The sequence below is a fragment of the Sabethes cyaneus genome, chromosome 3 (genome assembly GCF_943734655.1).
Source record: "Sabethes cyaneus chromosome 3, idSabCyanKW18_F2, whole genome shotgun sequence".
Classification (NCBI taxonomy): Eukaryota; Metazoa; Arthropoda; class Insecta; order Diptera; family Culicidae; genus Sabethes; species Sabethes cyaneus.
In genome coordinates this window covers 159,099,403-159,115,882 of record NC_071355.1, presented here as the reverse complement: position 1 = coordinate 159,115,882, position 16,480 = coordinate 159,099,403, and positions in this window count along the sequence as shown.

Below are 16,480 nucleotides of genomic sequence, written 5' to 3'. Positions count from 1 at the left end.
AGGCGATCAACGAAAGAATGTGTGTATTGAGGATAAAGGGCCGTTTCTTCAATTATAGCATCATTAACGTGCACTGCCCGCACGAAGGTAGACCCGAAGATGAGAAAGAAGCGTTCTACGCGAGGCTGGAGGCAACGTACGACAGCTGCTCGTCACGGGACATCAAGATCGGCATCGGGGATATGAATGCCCAGGTCGGTAGGGAAGATGTATAGACCGGCGGTGGGACCCCATAGCCTGCACACCGACACAAACGATAACGGTCAACGATGTATAAACTTCGCAGCTTCCCGAGGCCTGATGATCCGAAGCACCTTTTTCCCGCGCAAGGATATCCACAAAGCCACCTGGAAATCACCTGACCAACGTACAATGAACCAAATTAACCACGCTCTCATAGAGGGCCGGTTTTTCTCTAACATCACGAACGTACGCTCCCGTCGGGGTGCGGATATTGATTTTGACCATTACCTAGTAGCAGTACATGTGCGCTCAAAGCTGTCCACCGTATACCGGACACGTCAAAGCCGCCCTCCTCGGCTGAACATCAGGCAGCTAGATAACCCGCAAGCTGCCGAGAACTACGCGCGAATACTGAATGAGGCACTACCTTCTTCCGAAGAGTTAGGTGCTTCAAACCTCGAAGACGGTTGGGGCAGAATACGCTCGGCCATCGGAGAGGCCGCTACCGCGGCACTAGGTATTGAGCCTCGGAGTACACAAAATGATTGGTTTGATGGGGAATGCCAACAAGCGGTGGAGGAGAAAAAAAAAATGCTTGGAAAAATTATCTAAGTATTGCCACTAGAGAGAACCTGGCCAAGTACCGACGAGCTAGGAACCAGTTGACCACGATCCTGAGGAGAAAAAAGCGCCAAAAGGAGGACAGAGATCGTGAAGAATTAGAGCAACTATTCCGAGCTAATGATACGCGCAAGTTTTATGAGAAGGTGGACCAAACTCGGAAGGGCTACACACCTAAACCTGACATGTGTAGGGACGAGGGAGGGAATCTAATTACAAACGAGCGCGAGGTGGTCGACAGGTGGAAGCAGTTCTTCGATGAACACCTCAATGGCGAAGTCGCAGAAGGAGGCGGAACGGAAATTAACCTAGGAGCGCCCATGGAAGATAGTGATGTCCTAGCGCCTGATCTCCAAGAAGTCAAACGAGAAATCACGCTGCTGAAAACCAATAAAGCCGCTGGGAAGGACCGCCTACCGGCAGAGCTTTATAAACATGGCGGAGAAACGCTAGCAAAGGCTCTACACTGGGTTATTTCGAGGATTTGGGAGGAGGTAAAGCTACCGGAGGAATGGATGGAAGGAGTGGTTTGTCCCATCTACAAAAAGGGTGATCGGCTAGACTGCTGCAACTATCGTGGTATTACGCTGGTAAATGCCGCCTACAAGGTACTCTCCCAGATCCTTTTACGCCGGCTGTTACCGATAGCACAAGGTTTCGTAGGGAATTATCAGGCGGGTTTCATGGGGGCTCGCGCAACTACGGACCAAATTTTTACTATCCGACAGATCTTGCAGAAATGTCGGGAGTACAACATGCGATCAGGAAGCATACGCCGCCGCACGAAGCTAACAATGTACAAAACCATTATTAGACCGGTAGTTCTATATGGACTTGAAGCCGTGACGCTGCTTACGGAGGACATACGCGCCCTTGCCGTGTTTGAGCGGAAAGTGCTGCGGACGATATTTGGCGGAGTACAAACTGAAAGCGGAGAGTGGCGGAGGCGTATGAAACACGAGCTACAGGCACTGCTTGGGGAGACTCCCATCGTACATCTAGCGAAAGTTAGCAGGCTACGGTAAGCCGGATACGTCGTAAGGATGCCGGACGACAGTGCGACGAAAATAGTCCTCTTCAACAACCCCACCGACACCAGGAACAGGGGGGCCCAACGTGCACGATGGCTCGACCAGGTCGAAAGCGGTTTGCGACTTCTGAGACGACTAGGAAATTGGCGACGAGTGGCCCAAGACCGAGTTGAATGGAGGCGAGTGCTTGAAACAGCACGAGCCACCCCGGCTCTATGCTGCTGAAGAAGAATAATAATTGTTCAGTGCAGCGTGTATTTTCTCTTTTGTTTTGTATTTACATATTTTCTGCCCTTTTAATATGTAAATACAAAACAAAATTTCACTCACTGGGTGATTTTCACTGAGTGCTGTCGTTCGCTCCCACTTCGGTTCCGCTCGTACGCTTTGTGCATGTTAGCTGTTAAAGTGTGTTGCCGAATCGCTCTTTGCGACAAGGCGCATGGTGTGAGCAAATGACAGCCCTGCCTGTCAGAGACCTGGTTATCGGTACAGACATAAGCCTCTTATATGAATAGTTTAATAGATTAAATATGCGTCCTAGGGACAAACGGTCTTCAGAGAAAATGTGTATTTTAGCATACTGAATAACTTTGATAGAACACTCACAAAAGTAATACGAAAATCTTGTGCAAAGTTATTGAGCACAATTGATTTTTAAGTGCTCTTTTTTAACACATCATTAAATTTCGCAACCGGTAAGAGATGCATAGTTACTATATTCAGCAAAGTTGCTTATTGTAGTATGTTCTGCAATTTTTTGGAGAAAAAGATTTTTTTTAATTATTTAAAAAACAAAAGTATCATCCTAATAGATGAGTTCATGGTCACCTTAATAGTGCAGAAAGATGCGCTATATTTTATTATTAATCTTCTCTGAAGACACCACCCTTGAAAAATTACGCATTTTTACCCAATTGTTAATATCCGCACTTTTTCGGAACCGGACCACTGTGCTACGGGTTGACTTTACGTGTCGACGGAAGACACTGCAGTGCCTTTAAAGCCAGATTTGTCTTGTTTTCCTCAGATTTAAGTATGTTTTAAGGCGCTGCAAACCACCATAACACAGTCATCACCACCACACACGGCGATGATTCCTCACACCGTTGTGATTTAGAAGCTGCAGGGAAATGGTCTTTTTTCCCTTATATAGACACCGCCCGGTAACTCCTGTTTTTTCAACTTAACAGTCAAATTGGCTGTTCTGAAAAAGCCTGACTGTACTCTGAGCTACGTAGCTGGCAAACATCAGCTGCGCTTACACAAATGTATGCCGTACGTAGATTTGCTTCCGTTTACGTCACAGCCCACGCCACGGTGTGAAATATCATAAATTGATTGTCTTCTTTTTGTGTCATTGAATTTGTGTATGGCGGTGGCAGTGGTTTCCAGTGACGCAGCCAAAATTCGAACGCCGTAAAAGAGTGTTGCTGGTTAATTGAGATAAATGGGTCGAATCTTTGGCGCTGTTAGATGCGGCTTAGAGAGACAATTTGACCGGATTTTCACAGAAGCGGTATTAAGTTGATGTTTCTGGTGATTTGCTTTGAACTGCGGAAAAAGTCGACTTAATGGACATATATCTGAAAACTTTAAGAATCGGTATCAAAAAAAACATAGGTTTTTAAATCGAAATTTCAATTAAAATTTGATATTCAAAAGCTGTGCTCAAACCAACAAACAGGCATATCGTGTAGATCTAAATTTGGTACATCTTGTTGTCGATTACAATCGAACATCTGTGAGTTTATCATTGTTAGGCTATTGAAAAGCGAATCAAAATCGAATAATCCATTACTATGATTGACCGAAATAGAAAGCTTTGCATGAAAGATCAAATCAATGGAAAACATCCAATTTAAATATTGGAAAGCCCACAGGAAGCCAGTTGTTCTCTCTCTCACCATTACCGCAACACGGTACGGTACCAGAATATTTCAACCCCACCGTTACCTACCGTTTTCATACCGAGCACCGGAATCAAGCTCCCGAGACATTCTTCCTATCTTTTTCTCATACCACTGTAACAGCCTGTTATCAAACCGAACACATTTTTGAATTTCCACTTGAATTCATTTTGCTTTTGCCGTTCCTCGTCCGACCAAACATGAATCCGTTTCCTGTGAACGGTGGAGTTGGACGCAATTCATTATTTACTATAGTTATGGGGCATGGTTTATGTTATAACTTTCAGAATCGATGGGTTTTATTTCATTTTTCACTTCCGTACACGTTTGAATTCTGAACATCAGTACTGTTGATATTTATGATGGTCTGTTTTTATCACTTCAAAATGAATTTACTCTAAATGATTTAACGCAATAAACAATATTCATTTTTGCTTTCCATTTCTTTTCCGATTGGATTTTACCAACGTTAAGCGGAAAAACCGATTTATTTTAAATGAAACGTAAAAATGCGCAGAAAAACCATAACTCAATAAATCGCATAAAGCATCGACCTTAGTAGTATTTCCTCTTTGTTTATTATTATGTTCACCACTAATGATACCATAAACATAAAAGTGCTTTATTTGATACTTGTGTACCGTAATATCGTATTATTACTAACTTCTATCTTATTTTCTGCTTACAGGTAAAGTAACGTAGATTAACTTCAGTAAAATTCATTGTAATGTGGTAAGTTTTTAAATTCCTTTGAATTTTCCGCATTGTAGATATAAGTGGCAAACTCCAGTCGTTAGTGTGTCAATCCTAGTGATTACACATCGGTACTTTAAGGCGAACTTTTCGTACAGTTCCGTACACCATGCAGAGCGAAACTCATCTCCACTTTTGCTCGACGAGTTATAATTTTCCGTTTTACCGTGCTGCTTCTTGCGAAGAAAAGTTGCATGTCATTACGCTGATGGCATAGATTTTTTACTGTCCTCGTTCATATGGGAAAACTTTCCGCTCAACTTCAGCTTCATGCGCGACAGGCGGGCAAAACTGTATCACGCTTCCGATCTTTCAACCTGGCAAAACTTCCGCCCGACAAACAACTATTTCGGAACCTACGTGTCCCGAAACATGTGACACGCGCAAAATTATTCGCTTCGTATCCAACAGCCGTCGAACCGGTAAGCTGGAAAAACAAGTTTCTTTTTTCGCTTATTTTTCTTTGTCGCCGATGCACGGTAAAATATAATGTAGCTTCCCTGAAGCAAAGTTTTGACACAATGATGACCATGGTGAACTGAAGACGGCTGTAGCTGCTACCTCTGTGGAAAGGTAGTCACTATCAGCAAAACAGGTTAAGCAAACAAACCGGGCGATGCTTACACGTGTGTCCAAACTTTGCTGGAAAAAGGAAAATAGAAAATAGACCAACCAACAGCGGGAAAGTGGCGTCACCTGAGCGGATGTCGGTCAGGCGGCCGTCGAAAGCGGGTGTTCTCTCGTTTTTTTTTTCACCAAATTTGCAAATGTTACCCAGAAGTTTGTTCGTTTTAGTTAACTTTTCTAGAAGTCAATTAGAACAATACTAATATACAGCTCATCCCATTATTTTTTATGAATAACCGACGCTAGTGAGCGTTTCTGGGACAAAAAATATCAGAACCTCGCCTTTCATCGCATGAAAAATCACAGTGTGAAAAATATTGGTTCACACATTTTTGGTGTTTCATTGTCAACAAACAAAACACGAGAATATAATATTTCCGCCTGAGTAATAGAGTAAAGCGGGATATAAGTGCGATGTTTGAAGTTGTTTCGTGAATTTTCGTGAATTTCCATGAAATTAGCACAGCAGAAGCTAACAAAGCCATATTATTTTCAATCTGTGGTATGTTTCGTTAAGGAATATTCTCAATTTGCACCTTTCCTATTTTGCGCTGGTGTATTGCAGCCTCCGTCAGATCGAAACTTTTCCAAAGGTTTGTTTTTTGTTTCATCAGCGGAAAAACATTTTTTTCCTTCGGCCAACATCTATAGAGCACCCAATTTTCTGCAGATCTTCCATTTCTAGTATCTGTAATATAGTGCGTAAAGCTGTGTATAATTAGCTATACATTTTTGCCTCGTCCATGAATCGCACTTTTGCCCTGTCCGTTAATCGCACTTTTACCCCGCTAAGCGCTTGACGGGGTTTGATTAAGTTATGGAAAAGCGAAATATATTTTGTAACTTCTTTTCACCGTATTTTCAAAACAGACATGTGAGTGATGTAAACCGCTGCTACAAATTTTCAACAAGTAATATCCTCCTGTTGATATCGTATTTGCCGTATATGGAAAAATTACATCAAAACCGCCCTATAATAACATTTCCACATAACTCAGAAAATATGCTTCGTAAGTAACCAAAGTTTACGTTAGATTCAAGCTGTCCAAGTAGTTACTCATTCATGCATGTAGTCAATTTACTTGGAATCTGCACCGATAAATCATTGAATCGCACTTTTACCCTCATCGCACTTTTACCTCTCTTTACTCTAATAAATTCAGTTGTTTTCGAAGTGATTCGAAATACTATGGATCATAGGTCGCGCTTCTTCCGATGTAATTTTTCCGCTGTCGAATCAATGCTCGATTAACGCAAAATCTGACGTTGAATCCATCTAATACGACAATTTATTATCACCAAGGTGCCTCTGGGTTTAGAAGAGGATTATTGAATTCTTGAATCTTCTTGCTACTTTCAGAATGATCTTCCTCTTCTAATAGCCCAGAGCCGGGGTGGCTCGTGCTGTATAAAGAACTTGTCTCCATTGCACTTGATCTTGTGCCATTCGTCGACGACGAACTCTAGCCCCCCGGCATTGTACCTGTTAATTAAAATAGACCTCATAGGGGTTTTCAGTCTTATCCACCAGCTCATATACCTAATTTATCATGATTCCAACCTTAGTGGAGATCGGATAACTAACCCGGGTCTACCCGGATAACTAAGGTACTCGTGTGCATGTTGAATGTCAGCCTTGATAGTCAGTCCGTAGCCTTATCAGCCACGAGCCTCTGCTCCATGTCTGGGACGGCTTTTGATTGAGCTGTACATTCCTCGACCTAATGAGCGCCTGCACTCTAGGTTAGAAGCGGCTTACGACAGCGTCTGATCTGGATGATGTCTGGACACCAAAGCTAAGATGGCAGCCCCATTACTCGGTAGCATGGCTCTAGTAAGGCAACCTACCCAAACCAAACTACTATGAACATTCGGCGATGAAAGAAGAATGAGGAATGAAAGTTCGATACTTAGAACCGCTGATCGTGAAATTTCGTAGGTGGCAAAGTTGGTCATTTACATGAGCTCTTTACACATAAAAAGGTTTATTAAATTTTGAGAGGATGCTAGCAACCCCATAGACGAGTTGCCGTGAAATCCGTTATAAAAATGTAAAAATACTCACTTTTTAAAGTGTTTTTCCACAGAACAGAAGAAGTCTGGAAAATTACATGGATTATGGAGATTCAGGTATGTTCTTTTAAATGCGTGATTTTGAAAATATGTGCGTGGAAAACTGTAATATTTTAGAACAAAAACTTCTATAACTACCTTTAGGCAATAGATATCAAATAGCTAATAGCTTCAAAAAAATGCATTATTTTACGCCCCAAAAATTATCCCAACTCGGTTTCTAAATTGGTTATCAAATAAAAATATTCAAAAACACTGATTTCTTAAAATGCACCCAGACACAATCTGGAAAAATATTCATTTAGCGATACACAGACGAGATACAATTTTTGTTCCTTTAGCAAAGTTTCTGCAAAATAAATTATCTGCAACTTTGTGAATAAACTAAAAGATATTTAGTTTATTTATTTATTTATTTATTTATTTATTTATTTACTTCAGTGTTATTTCATCTGGCCTTCACAGCCCTTAATGAAATTTGGGGGGTGGGGAAAAGCCCACCTGAGGTCGACCCTCAGGTGCGCGTAAAAACCCCACTATCTTTTAACACCGTTACAATAGTTTTACAATTATAAAACTGTCTTACGAGCTATATACATTTATAGTAGCTTATATAAAAAATCTGTTTACCATTAATACATATTTAACTCAAAAGCACATTACAACAATCGCTTAAGTCGTTTCTTAAAAGTAACACTGGATAGATTAAAGTCAAATAGTTCAAACGCGTTATTAAAGACGTCACACATCGCCCTAACGGGTTCGTACTGGCCATAATCGGTTCGTTGAAATGCAAGGCGCAGAAAATTTCGTATTCTTAGTGTTCTGGTAGGCACATTTATATTGATTTGTGAAAGTATATGTGGAGCATCTATTTCACCAACTAAAAGTTTTCCTACGAAAACAACTTTGGCGATATTTCGCCTTTTTTCAAGTGTGTCAATTACCAATAGTCGACAACGGTCAACATAGGTTGGCAGATGGTTGGGATCACGCCACGGAAGAAACCTGAGATCGTAACGTAGAAACCTAGCTTGTACTGCTTCAATGCGGTTGGTCCAAATTTCAGTATACGGACTCCAAATTACAGCTGATGTCTCCAAAGTGGAGCGGACTAGTGAAAAGTACAACGACCGTAAGCAAAACGGATCTGTGAACTCTCTGGCAATCCTCATTATGAAGCCAAGGTTTCTGTTAGTGTTTGCTATGATGTGTGAATAGTGATGCCTAAAGGAGAGTTGTGAGTCTAGTAATACGCCCAAGTCTTTAATTACTGATACTCTTTCCAGTATTTCTCCAGATGCGGTGTAGTTCCATAATATTGGGTTTTTCTTACGTGTGAAAGTAATTACAGAACATTTTGATATACCAAGAGTCAGTGAATTGTGCAAGCAGCAGTTACAAAAAGAGTCCAAGAGCCGTTGCAGCTTAATGCAGTCCATTACAGTTCGTATGACGAAGAATAATTTCAGATCGTTAGCATAGATGAGTTTACAGTTTGGCGGGATAATGAAGCAGACGTCATTGAAAAATGCGGAAAATAGCAGCGGTTTCAGGTTGCTTCCCTGAGGAACACCTGATAAGCTAAGGAAGCTGTTAGACTCAATGTTTCCTAATTTAACACAGAGTTAACGGCCAACTAGGTATGATTTAAGCCATTCAGTAAAATGTATTATGGCTCCGAGACGTTCGATTTTTGCTAACAGGATAGAGTGATCGACGCGGTCAAACGCTGCTTTTAGGTCGGTATAGATAGTGTCCTCGTGCACGCCTTTTTCCATATTTCGAATGCAGTTTGACGTAAACTGAAGTAAGTTTGTCGTTGTTGATCTACCAGGGTAAAAACCATGCTGATCCGTGGAATTATATGGCTTGAATTCACGTAGTAGGACATTCCCAACTAAAATCTCAAATAGTTTCGATCCGGCGGAGAGGGAAGTTATAGGAAACAAAACGCATTTTTTCCAACACTCCGGAAATATTGCTTGTAACAGAGATCGATTAAATATAATTCTTAACGGAATACATAGCGCAATCGCACATTTTTTTAAGGTAATCGCGGGAATGCCGTCTGGACCAGTTGATGGAGAGGGTTTCAATTTTTTCATAGCCTCAAGTACATCTTCGTCAGAGAAACTGAAGTCACTCATGTTTATCACATTTCTGGGGACGTTGCGAAGGGCGTTGTCTATCTGAATCGAGTTAGGCGGAGTCGGATTGAATACACTCGAAAAGTGTTTCGCAAACAACGTACAAATACCTTCAGTTGTATTCGAATTTTCATTCCCTAAGAACATACTGGTAGGAAGACCGCTTACTTTTCATTTACTGTTCACGAATGACCAAAATCTTTTTGGGTTCCGACTAAGCTCTGACTGTGTGCGTAAAACATATTTCGAATAGAGAAAACGATTGTAAATTCTATATTTATTACTTGCGGTAGTAAAAGCAAGTTTTGTCGATGGATTTCGCCGTCTGGTGTAATTTCTAAGCGCAGCTGCCCTTAAACGCTTTAACTCACGAAGTCGTCGGTTGGACCACGGAGGTTTTGGTCGGGGGCGTGATGATGGAACATAGTTACTAAACAGCTGTTTCATTGTCAATGTACCATTAACGTCAGTCACTCTGTTTAGTAGAGTTTCCCATTCAATTGTGAGAAGAGAAGTCTGGAGCCCACCAAAGTCGGTTTTAAAGAAATTAAATTCCTTGGTTTCAGACAGCTCTTCCAAGTGGAGTTGCTGAATGCAAGCTATTGTAACCAATAGCGGAGGGTGATGCGGATCAATGTCTACTAACTGCTCGCATGCTTCTGCAATATTGCAGTTCAAAGAAGCCTCCTCATTTACGAACACGAGGTCCAACGTTCGATTTCGCCTACTTTTGATTGTGCATATTTGTGTTATGTTAACTAAAAACATCCCATCTAGCAACGCCGCACTAGATCTACTAAATCTGGATTCAGAAGGATCAGCAAAAACACGACCGGAATGACTAATTTTCCAAATGAGGCCTGGTTGGTTATAATCTCCAAATAGCAAATGAGTACTGTGGGGTTCTAGGGAGCTCGTGAAACAGGGTCGTAATGGCAAAGACCAAGGGAGTGATGGCGCCCTCAGAGCAATCGCCAGAGATGCTGGAGCGGATCATCGAGGGCCTCTTTCCGCGCCACGAGCCAAGGCCCTGGCCCCAGGCCCCTGAGTCGTACGGCCGACGTTCCAGTATCTCAGACCATAGCGTAGGATGGTCGGCCTCCCAGCCGAACATCCAAAGTAACGTGGGCGACGGCGGTTTGGCGGTCGGGGACGAAGTGACGGTTAAGAATGAGGAGCTCATTGAGATCGCTAAATCCCTAAAGGTGAGCAAGGCACCGGGGCCAGACGGAATCCCGAATATGGCCATTAAAGCGGCTATGTTACAGGCTCCCGAGTTATTCGGGGCAGTAATGAGTAGATGCCTGGAAGCTGGCCACTTCCCGGACAGATGGAATCGACAGAACCTCGTGCTGTTGCCGAAGCCGGGAAAATCTCCGGATGTTCCCTCGTCATATAGGCCGATCTGTCTGCTCGATACTGCCGGTAAGGTGCTGGAGAAGGTTATCCTTAACAGACTCGTACAGTACACGGAGGGTACAAACGGTCTGTCAAGGAACCAATTCGCCTTCCGAAAAGGCAAATCTACGGTGGATGCAATCTTGTCTGTCACTAAGACAGCCGAGGTGGCAATCCAGCGCAAGAGGACAGGTATCCGCTATTGCGCAGTTGTCACGCTTGACGTGAGAAATGCGTTTAATAGCGCTAGCTGGGACTCCATAGCCAACTCGCTTCGGAAAGTCCAAGTGCCGGTGTCGCTGTACAGGATTCTGTAAAATTATTTCCAGAATCGTATGCTATGCTACAACACGGAGGAGGGTCAGAAGTGCGTTTCAATCACCGCAGGGGTCCCGCAAGGTTCCATACTGGGCCCGGTGTTGTGGAACGTCATGTATGACGAGGTGTTGAAGCTAAAGTTCCCGGTAGGGGTGGTGATAGTTGGCTTTGCGGACGATATCACCTTGGAAGTCTATAGTGAATCTATCAGAGAGGTTGAGTTGACGGCTGCCCACTCTATAAGCATTGTTGAAGATTGGATGCGGTCCAGGAAACTGGAGCTAGCGCATCATAAAACGGAGGTTATCGTGGTGAACAACCACAAGTCGGTACAGCACGCAAATATCAGCGTCGGGGACTGCACTATTTCGTCAACGCGGTCCTTAAAACTTCGGGGAGTCATGGTCGACGACAAGCTCAAGTTCGGGAGCCACGTCGACTATGCCTGCAAGAAGGCTTCCACAGCTATTTCGGCATTGTCTCGTATGATGTCTAATAGCTCTGCGCTATATGGCAGCAAGCGAAGGCTATTAGCCAACGTGGTCCAGTCTATACTTAGGTATGGCGGACCGGTGTGGTCATCGGCGTTAGGTACCAAAAGCTATCTAGCCAAGCTGGAAAGCACCTATCGTCTCATGTGCTTGAGAGTGGCGAGTGCGTATCGCAGAGTTTCACATGACGCAATCTGCGTCTTAGCAGGTATGATGCCTATTGGCATCATCATCACCGAAGACGTAGAGTGCTTCCACCAACGTGGAACTAGAGGCATACGGAGTACCACAAGATTGGCCTCGATGACCACGTGGCAGCGGGCATGGTCTAATTCCACAAAAGGTCGGTGGACACATCGACTTATCCCGGAACTATCCGGGTGGGTCAAAAGGCGCCACGGCGAGGCCAACTTCCACCTGACACAGATTCTGTCAGGGCATGGTTGCTTCAGACAGTATCTGCACAAGTTTGGGCATGCGGAGTCCCCCGCGTGTCCCGAATGCGTGGATGTTGAGGAAACGGCAGAACATGCTTTCTTCATATGCCCTCGTTTCGCGGGCGCGGGAAGCAACATGATGACAGTGAGCGGACAGGACACTACCCCGGATAACTTAGTCCAAAGGATGTGTTTCAGCTCGGACGTCTGGGGAGCGGTCAATGCGGCTGCTACCCAGATTGTACTCGAGCTACACAACCACTGGAGAGCCGATCAACGGCGAATAAACAGCCTAACTACTATAGTCCAGTAGTTATCTAAGCGAGTGCATTAAGCACAATAGCCCCTCCCTGAAGTAATACCGATAAGGGTGCCAGGGGGGATTGAGGCTAGAGACTCGAGTAGGGTTTTAGTGGGTCGGGATGCTCACGCCCCATTAGGGGGGTCGGGATACCTAAACCCAACTCCCTGAGTTATCTTCTCAGGTGTCTGATAGTACCATGTCTTCTAAGGTGCTCAGCAGATTTCCCAACTCGTAAAAAAAAAGAAAAAAAAGGGGAGCTCGTGATAGCAAGCGTTGCATCTATATGCTGTTGAATGACAGTAGCGTTATCCGCGATGTCAGGAGGAATATATATCACGCCTACACAAGCATGGAAAAAATCATATCAAACAGCATTCATTTTGAAATCATCGACGAACCTGCTCATCGTAAGGTTTCAATCGCACTGACCACCTCTGTACAAAATTGCACGCTCCTACGAACGAAGAAGAACAAGCAAAGCAAAGGAAAATATGCGACAGCGTTCGTTGGTGGTTTTGTTCACGCGATGGATCTTTCGTGCGGTGTGTTAATTGTACTACGAACGCTCGGCAAAAGATTCATTTTTGAATGCATTCACTGAGTCGCAAAGAATGTTCACAAAACAATCGTTTGAATCTTTCTTGCGCGATCGTTCGAATGTTTCTTGAGCGTTCGTTATTAACCCCTCTATGCGGTCGGCGCGGTGCGGTCAATGAAATAATCGCAATTTTTCATGTTTTCCAATATTGTTTCACCAAATTTAGACATTTTCTCTTCATAATCCCTACAGATTGTGACCATATGTCATTCGGTTCTGGATAGGGTTGGGATAGCGGGCGTACCGGAACCGGGAAAACAGCTAATACCGGCTGATTTTCCAATATCGAAATACCGGTACCGGCACGGGAGAATACAGGTTTTTTCGGCATCGACAAATAATGCATTTTTTCTAACATTCGCCCACAAAACCGAAGTGGTCGAGCATGAGGAACGAGATTGGCGAAATTGTTGGTAAGGCACCGCCGAGCGTTGGTTATGCGAGTAGAACTGAAGGAAAAATTTGAAAGGACTGCAGAAGTACAAGGCAGTGGCAACTTGAAGGGGCTCGATTAGTCCCGTATTCCAAAAAATTTTGGCTATATGAATTGATTTACTTCGAAACTAGACGTTTGAAGGCAAGTATTTGCCTATGCTTATGATACCCTGTGTACAGTCTGTCCTACGATGATAGGTTTCGAGAGGAGATTTTGGGTGTCGAGCAATTTTGTTACAAAGGCTTATTGTCATATGGAGGATTTGAAGTGCATTGAATATTCTGTGCAGCTTAAAGTCGAATTTTGAAATCGCTAATTTGATTACGAGCCTGTTATCTTATCTACACAGGTACCTAGTATTATTTCCGGACACCTAGAGTTAGTAGAACATTTTCTTTTTCTTCAATTTTTCCATGAAATAAGTTCATATAGGCTATCGAAACTATGTATTCTGAAGAGCATTAAATTGTTTTTATAACCAGGTGGTTCCATCTGTACCGGAGGTACAGTGGAGTTTCGAATTTGGCATGGTTCGATTTTAGCATGCCTTGATTTTGGCAACTCAAAATATTTCCCTTACAAAAATATGCTCATATATCAATCAGTTTCCGCACACATGCTTCAAATGACGCAAAAATGATGTCCTCAGAGTGTTCATGAAAAAAAGTTTGCTGTTATAGAATGTTTCGAATAATATTTTTATTGCCGTAGGACTACGTCTTACCGCAGGTTACCAAAAACTTACTTGCAACGGACAGATAACTCTTGGCGGACTTTTCAAACATAAAACTGTTGCAATCGTTGATTAATAATATTTACTCAAATTCTAACGCATTTACATTCAATTTTTTCATATCAAAAAACGGTCTCGATTTTGGCACCGTTTCGATTGCCCAACATAGGCGACACGCATTTGTTGTCAAATTCGAAATCTCACTTAACGCAAAGTTTTATAATTTTGTCACCAGGCAACATTATTATTTGCGTGGATTATGCGAGCATGTCCGTTAATCGAAGTTGGTATGTGTATCGAAAGGTGGAAAACTCTTGGGTATCAGTATTACTGGTATTATTGATGTTTCCAGTACGGAAATACCGGTTTTCGAAAAATACTGTCGGCACTCCCGACCCTAATCAGCACTCAGTCCAGGTTTGAACCGCATTGAACATCTCTTGAAATATGATTTAAAGGCCAAGTTTTCTGTTTTGTTTTGCTACATAATTAAAAATCTAGATAATTTCATATCTATAATGAGAAATCAGTCGGTTTGTAATCAAAATGACTCAACGGGAAATGAACAGTCATTAACTTTTCGTCAAAAAGCCCAATTTCGGAAGCAGTTTATGGGCCAAAAACAGGAGTTTTATTCTTAAAAATATATTCACTGCATTCTTCTTGCCAATCGGAACATAGAGATATATTTTCATGAACAAAATTTTTGTTTCAAACAAAAAACTGTTTTTGAAATGTACAGAATCAACGACGGCTCATTTCACCTTAAACCGAGCTCTTGTATAAAAAGGGTCAGCAATTCACACAGGAATATTGGAGAAATTGGTTAAACGGACCGATATGACTACAGTCAATGATTTGTTTAAAAAAATATAAAAATGTTTCAAGCAAATTTTAGAAATTCGACAAAAAATCGTTAAAAGCTACATGTTAACGACCATCGGAATAATTCTGGGCCGAATAACATGTGGCTTAGGTCTGCAGGAAAAATGCAATTAGGAAAAGCATTTCAAAAAAAATTCCCAAAATGAGTAAAAAGTTTTGAAACATTAAACTCTTGTACCGGAAAGTCGTTTCTATGGTTTGATACAGGCATGCTTAATGATTTTTGTAAACATGTTACAAAAGCGCAAAATCAGGTTGAATTTAAGGAAAAATGACTCGTCATTGATCCTGTAAATTTCAAAAGCTTTTGATTTGAAACAAAAATTCGCTGTATTCAGATTGGCAAGAAGAATACAGTGAATACGTTTCTATAAACAGAACCCCGCTTTTGGGCCCAAAAACTGCTTCCAAAATTGGGCTCTCCGATTATTTTTAATGACTTTTAGGATTACTTAGAAAAGTTAATATTTCGAAAAAGTTAATCGATCCTATCCCCAATCAATTAACCGTTCCGAGAATCTACTGTGCATCTAACCATCACTGTTATTCAGCAAAAATCATTTTGAAAATTGTTTTACTTGATGCCATACGTGACCAACATCGTTAACTTGATAAAACATGAAATAAAACAATTTAATGTTCAGATTGGTCACACAGAGCTCGCACGACCAATTTACATCATTTCATTTTTATTGAGCCTGTTAATGATGAGCGATACCTAAATACATAAAACAAAAATGGCAGGATTATTCCGTCAATACCATTACAAAATCTGCTAAAATATAAGTTTCAGTCAGTGCCTTAGTTTAAAAACTACATTGAATATTCCTTGCATAGCTACGCATTGCGCGGTTTACGCTTTACCAACCCAACAGCAAACATTCTTTTATTTCGTTTAGTAAGAAGATCGTTGAACGCAATCATTTGGATTCGCAATCATGGTTCGCAGATGATTCTTTCCAACACAATCTTTTGATTCAAACGATTCTAAATGAACCTCGATACAACAGTTCCGATCTTGTTTGAATCATTCGCATTCTTTCTGCTATGGGTCGGCGATTCATCGGTGAATTCACTTTGTAGGGTTCTGTTCGAGAGCCTGCATGCGAGCGAGAATGATTGAAAGCAATACTTCGAAGCAAGCAGTATATTCACCAAAAATAATGTGAGTGAATGAATTTTTCCATGCTTGCGCCTACACAGATATTAGTATCATTTGTACTGACATCAACCCATAATTGTTCTAGATCATATTTAATCCCTGATTTCACTTGTGACTGTAGTCGGTTCGATACCGCAATAAGGACGCCACCACCACGTGATTTACCTGAGCTAGCTAAGTCGCGATCTTTGCGATATGTTGTGTACCTTGATCCAAATAGCTGAAGTGAACCTATTTCATCATTTAACCAGGTCTCAGTGAGAACGATAACATCATAATCTGCACCTGAGACAGCAGCAAACAGCTCATCAATTTTCGTACGCAATCCCCTCACATTCTGGTAATAAAATTCAAGATGTCCATCCGGCAT